General features: G+C 46.2%; 1 protein-coding gene across 1 annotated transcript in view; it reads right to left on the reverse strand.

Annotated features, from left to right (window-relative positions):
* PTK2 (protein tyrosine kinase 2) overlaps positions 1-6,643 on the reverse strand; it is a 463,084-nt gene extending 456,441 nt beyond the window's left edge. The window contains exon 1 of the mRNA XM_019528216.1: positions 6,552-6,643. The gene's annotated coding sequence lies outside the window, so the exon portion shown is untranslated. The remainder of the gene's footprint in view (positions 1-6,551) is intronic.
* Between the last annotated feature and the right edge of the window lie 8 nt (positions 6,644-6,651).

The raw sequence follows: 6,651 nt of genomic DNA on the forward strand, positions 1-6,651 counted from the left end.
TCCTCTTTTTAAATAACGTAACTCAATTCTACAAAGTAGCTGGCAAAAACTTTACTAGGATTCAACATTTATATGGGCTTTGGTGCAGGCCACGCAAAGGAGGAGAAGATCTAAACAAAAAGGAAAAAAGAAAAAAAAAAAAGAAGAGAGCCCTTAGCATTCCATAGTATAATCGAGTCACAAAGAACAGAATTAGGAAGGAACTTTATTTATACAGATTACATTAGTCCGTTATAGGCGTTCCTGGACCTTTCACAAGAACATCTGTGGGAAATGGGATTTCTCAGTAGATGAACCCGAGGTCTTTTCTGGAATGGCAAAAGTTCTATTCGCAGCTTCTACATTTATTGCCCTCAACTGCAACGCAGAAAGGGTTTATGAAGGAATGAGAGCCAAACATCTACGTCCATGGGATAAAGTATGGCTGCCTTCTTCCCTCCTCCTCTGATGCTCTAATTTAGAAAACCACCTTAGGTTAAAAAAAATATAGCCACCTGACACAAAGAACCTATCATTTAGCTCAGTAAAGGCTAGTCTTTTATCAGGCGTGCCACCAACCAGCCCTACACCCTCCCCAAATTCTGCTCCAATCCCTTCCCCAGTTTGCTGCTCTGCTTTCTGTTCCCTTCCCTGTGCTTCCTACCTGATCTGTTGTTCTGCTTTCTATCTGCTGCTGTGCTACCTGAACCCTCCCCAATATGTTGCATGCCACACACGCAGGCTGCCCATACCACGTGTGGTACCTGTACTACAGGTTGTCCACCTCTGGTTTAGCTCATTCTAGTCCTTGGCTAGCTTCACTTTGATTCCCTTTTACAACCCAAGTTCCTTGGGATCTCAGCACCATGGGAAAGGGGGATGAAGCATCAGTAGCAGCTGCTACACAACAGGCTGCTGCTCCCTTCAAACCATTCTAGGTTTGAAGGAGTCCAGGGACGGGAAGTCAACTGGGCCCTTTCTTAGGCATTCGGTGGCCTAAGCTCTCTTGCTTCCAACAAAAAAAAGGGAATCTGAGGAGTTTGGTGTCCAAGGTAACCAGAGAAGGAAGCGCATGTAGCTGGCAGACAACAGGCATGTTGATATAACTGGAGAAAGAGTTAAAAGGCAAAGCTGAGTGGTATGTACGCTAGAAGGGAGGGACAGGCTACAAGTAGATCTGGACAGGTTACAGGGCTGGGCAGATAAGAATAGGATGGGATTCAATACTGACAAGTGCGGGGTACTGCACCTGGGGAGAAAGAACCAGCAGCATACCTACAGGCTGGGGAACTCCCTTCTCATCAGTGCAGAGGCAGAAGGGGTCTTGGAGTCATTAATGATTCCAAGATGAAAATGGGCCACCAATTCGAGGATGTGGTCAGTAAGGCTAACCACACCTTGTCATGCATCCACAGATGCATCACAAGCAGGTCCAAGGAGGTGATCCTCCCCTTCTATGAGACATTGGTCAGGCCGCACTTGGAGTACTGCGTCCAGTTCTTAGTGCTGCACTTCAGCGGGGATGTGGACAGCATTGAGAGGGTCTGAAGGAGGGCCATTAGCATGGTCCGGGGGCAGCAGGGCAGGCCCTACGAGGAGAGGCTATGGGACCTGAACCTGTTCAGCCTCCACAAGAGAAGACTGAGAGGGGATCTGGTGGCCATCTATAAACTTGCCAAGGGGGACCAGCAGGCATTGGGAGAGTCCCTGTTCCCCCAAGCACTACCAGGAGTAACAAGAAATAACGGCCATAAATTGACTGAGAGTAGATTAAGGCTAGATATCAGGAGGCGCTACTTCACAGTCAGGGCAGCTAGGATCTAGAACCAACTTCCAAGGGAAGTGGTGCTGGCTCCTACCCTGGGGGTCTTCAAAATGAGGCTAGACAGACACCTAGCCGGGGTTGTTTGACCCCAGCATTCTTTCCCGCCCATGGCAGGGGGTCGGACTTGATGATCTGCTCAGGTCCCTTCCAACCCTACCAACTATGAAACTAGGTACAAAGCACAGCACTAACACAGCCATGCTGCTCCCAATCTGGAAACTAGCATGTGCCAAGCAGACATGGCTTTCTTCAGCACAGCACTGCCTTGAACTGGAAAGTCATACCTGAGGAAGTCCACTACATTTCTTCTTGCCACCCTAGGTTGCACTGGCTGGACCAGCAGTCAGCTCTTATCTGCACTCTTATAGGCTTCCAATATGTTGCCAGGATGACCTCTATCCCTCACTAACAGAATGAGATAAATCCCTTTTTCAGACAGAAGAAACAGTGGACATTCTCCCCTACCAGCTGGCCAAAAGATGTACGGAGACAAGAAGGGGCAGCTCCATCAGGTCAGCTACTACAAGCTCTGCAAGGGCAGGAAGAATGTGCTTAGCATTTGGGCAAGCAGCTGACTTGAGTTCTTCCAAGTCATCAATGTTTCACCAGAAGGAAATGCTGATAATTCACTAGCACATTTTGAAGCAAAAAAAGGGAAAACCTAGCATGGGGTGTCACAATGAGATAAATCAGAATCTAATCAGGGAACGGGGATTAAGCTTTAAACTGACCTACAGTACTGTGCAAGACACTGAAGTTCTGTAGCAAAAGGAAACTGTCTGGAATACTAGTCAGTCCCCCCGTCTAGCCAAACCAAGGAAACTCCTTCTTTCTGCATCAAACAATCTTATTCAGGGTCTTTCCACAAGTGCTTTTAACACTGAACCTGACATAAATGAGAGGCATAAGCAAGCAGAAGGGACAAGAGAACAAATTTAAGAATAAACGCACAAAAATACAAAATAGAAGAAATGAGGAGGAACAAAAAACTATGCAGAGTTTCAAGGCCAGGAGACCCTCTCCATTTCCATTCCTGGATACTGTTACATTTAAGTGAATTCTGTTGTGCACCATATTTAATACTGTTGTTATTAAGGAAAATAACATAAAGAGAAAGAATTATGGTATTTACTTACATATAAAACAAGGTTTCCCCCTCAGTCAGCATGGCCCCTTGTCTTACATTGCATAGGAAGTGGAGGGGGAAGCCAGCAGCTGCAGGAATCAGATCCACATCAGCCTCCTGCCCACCCTCCACCCCCATTTCCCCTAGGCAGCTTGTGTCCCACTGCACACCAATTTCCTCCCCCTTATTGTCAGGCTTTGCTTCAGCAGCACCAACACTGCAGGGCCAGGCAAGGGCTGAGCTTCCACATGCTGTGCTCCAAAAGCCGTATTTGACAACTGGGGGGAGGGCAGAGACTGGGGGAAGGAGGGAGGGAAAAGGCAGAGACTGGGGGAGCTGGGGGTGTGGTGGTACAGTTGCCAGGAAGGCTGCAGAGGGAAGAAGTGGGCAGGGCAAAAGACAAGGGGGCCACCTGACCGCCCTCCTCCAGCCACTGCTTCCTCTGCTGTAGCATGGGGGAGGATTCAAGCCAACCCTCCAACCAATACTTAGATTCTATACTTGGAAAATTATAACAAATTTATAAATTTTCCATGTAGAGAATTTAATTATTGGGGGGTCATCTTATATTTAAGAAAATATGATACTTGCTATCCAGAGCCCCAGAATCCTTTAACATGGTCTACAATTGCAGCCTTAGCATCTCTCCTACGTCCCCTACCCCAGGCTGCTTTCTTCTGTCTACCTGCCTAAAACTAGTCAGCACACACACCAGACTGAATTTCAGACCCTGTTTTCTTCATCCTTCACAACTTCTCAGATGCTTATAATACTATTACTTAAGCCCTCCAGTCCAAAAGTTTGTAACAAGTGAAGGAAGGCAAGTATCTCCCTTGGCTCTCCTATGTCTTTGAGGTCATATATCCCTATTCTCCCATTTTAAGAACTGTGTCCTTGGCAGGGAGCGCAGAAAACAGCCAACACCAGCTCTTCCACCCATATAATGCCAGCCATCACCTCTGACCTGTCTCCCTCCACCCAACACACAACCTCAGCCTGGCTCTTCAAGACTGCCCCCAGGATGTCCCAGTGCCAGTTTACATTTGGTATATACAGCTCTTAGCAGGTGTGGGGCAAATCCTGTTCATGCCCATTTTCTTCTGCTGCCATACAAACAGGGGATTAAACCCAGCAATGCTTTAGTCTAAATGATCTCAAATTTACACATGCAAAAAGATCAAAGAAACAGTTAGACTGAAAAGAGCAGAGTATTACTTAGTGCCCACATCATGGTGTGCACTAACCTGTGCTAGGTGGTGAAGAAAGGCAAATACATTTCCTACTTCAATTTAAAACATAGGGGGGAAACAACACACAAAGGTGCAAAAGAAAAGGTTCTGGAATAAATTTTCTTTATAAAACAGCAACAAAGCTCTTCCCTCCCAACCTTGAAAAGGCAGTCTCCCAAGGTGCCACCCGCCCTACCTTCTAACTGGTTCAGAGACATCAGCTTTCATAAGCAACAGGTGCATTGCCTTGAAAAGTGCAATACAGAACCACAGGTAGATTGTACATACAATCAGCTCCATTTCCTGTCCTCAGCCTAAGTTCAGTATTTCTATGTAAAATCCACAATGCTATTAACTGCAACAGTACCCAAAAATACCGACTTGAAACTACTGGTGTTTTGTTCATATTTTATCTTTGCAGAAGTTAACAACTGTTAGGAACAGAACTCATAATCATAAATGGATTCAATTTATAGAATAAAACAGCTACTCTGTGCAAGTCAAAATTCATTAAGTGCTGTGTGTGAATCGCTGCAGTTCTTCAGGGTGACCTGTTCTCATTTCAAAGCTATCAGAATGATCATGTTAAAAAAGTCACATGTAGTTGTTTGCTTTTTAAGGTCTTAAACATTAATTAAACTATTTTTATGACTTTACACTAATATAACAGCGTTTTGAGAAACCTCAACAGTGTTTCAGATTTAAAATATTAGCACACGTTATGTAAACTAAATAGAAAGTGCAGACAAACAAACTTCAGTTTTCAATGAAGTAATCAATATATGAAATGAGGGAGAAAGGGAGGGGGGAAAGAAAGAGCAAACCAGACTCCAGATTTAAAGCTTTTCACAATTAATATTCTAGGGTGTTATTTGTGAGACTTGTTCAAGTGCAGTTTCCAACCTGGAACATTCCCTTTGACAAACAGTTTGCAAGATGTTTTTCAAGCTTTTTAAGTCATTTTCAGTGGATGAAGATACAGCACATCTACAAACTAACAGCTATCCATATTGCAAGATACGATCAATGTATGATGAACTGTCAGAAGTGCTGTAAGGTTAAGCAGCAAGAACTGTTTTGCTAGCAAAGTTAACATTTTACAAGATCTCAATATTCGGGCTTGACAGAATATGACAGCAGTAGCCTATTTATAACAAAAACCAATATACTGTGAAATGTTCCTATCTGATCATTTTCATGTTGTTTCATTGCCAGCAGCTGTTGATGAAGCAGTCTTTATACCTTTAAAAATATATGGAGGATACAGAATGTTTGCTATTGTGGGGAAAAGGCGTTTCCACGAATCCCTAGGGATATGAAATGAGTTGTAACATCCTACCTCTCGATCCTCATGCTACACTTTGTCAAAGACAGCACTGCCATGCAAAGCAGTAACTGGAAGGGGAGGGAGGAATATTGATTTTTACGTTGTTTTCTGCAACATGCAAGGAAAGGGATTTCATTAGTTTCGCAGACATTTCTGGAGATGTTCAAATTCAAAAAAGAAAAAAAAAGTTACACGCAGGATTGAAGCCGTTAAACCATAGCACGCTACTCACTCCAGGAGAGTAATTTTTTCTTAATACCCCCCTTCCCCCCCAAAAAAGCCTGCTCTTGAATAAATCACTAGCTGGGTAGAAAATGCAATCCCAAGCATGCTCCTGTTTGCGTGTTAGTCATTATCATACATCGAAAACGGAATGAAAAAGACACCAAGCTCATAACAGTATCAGACAGATCTTAAGACCGAATTTCACAACTTCAAACTATTTCAATGCAAACGTTTCTTTCACGAGGTGCAAATTCACATGCCGACCTCATTGAAGAGCATGAGACCTATGAAACCTTCGCCCGCACTTTTCCGATCTCATCGGCTTGCACATCGACGTAATCCACCGTGTGCATTCAGTGCCTTTAATGACACCCGGGGCCTAACGAAGCATATGGATTATGAGCCGAAGCGGTACACGCTGTTCTTCCCTGTGTATCCCAGTCTACTCCCAGTATGCAGAGCTCACCCGGCGAGCGTGGGGGACCCCGACCAGTTGCAAGGCTCTTTGGGCAGATCCGTGTTTAATAACAGAGATCCTGAGTCCAGAGTTGGGAAAACTCTCTGGGGCGCGGACACCCTTTGGCGGACGATCCCCGCAGCGCCCGACTCGAGGCCGCCACAGAGACCCGCAGGGCGGCGCGTCGCCCGTCTCCCCGCGCTTGGCCGCGAGCGCATCCCCGCTTCCCACGCGACCTGGCGGGGATACACGCGGGTCGGGGTTGGGCGGGGCCGGGCGGTGCGGGGCGCTCGGGTTTCCCGGCCCGGCGCTGAGGGGACTGGGACAGGGACGACGAGGTGTGGCTCTCTCCCACCCCCGCCGCAACTTTCCGCTTTCTTTACCTGACGGGATCTTCTCCCGCGGTGGGAGCTGCGCCGCCGCCGCTACCGTGCGTGAGTGCGTGTGAGGCGGTGAGTGTGAGGGCGGGAGTGAGTGTGTGAG

This window comes from Gavialis gangeticus, unplaced genomic scaffold (genome assembly GCF_001723915.1).
Source record: "Gavialis gangeticus isolate Ggan-Ray unplaced genomic scaffold, GavGan_comp1, whole genome shotgun sequence".
Lineage (NCBI taxonomy): Eukaryota > Metazoa > Chordata > Crocodylia > Gavialidae > Gavialis > Gavialis gangeticus.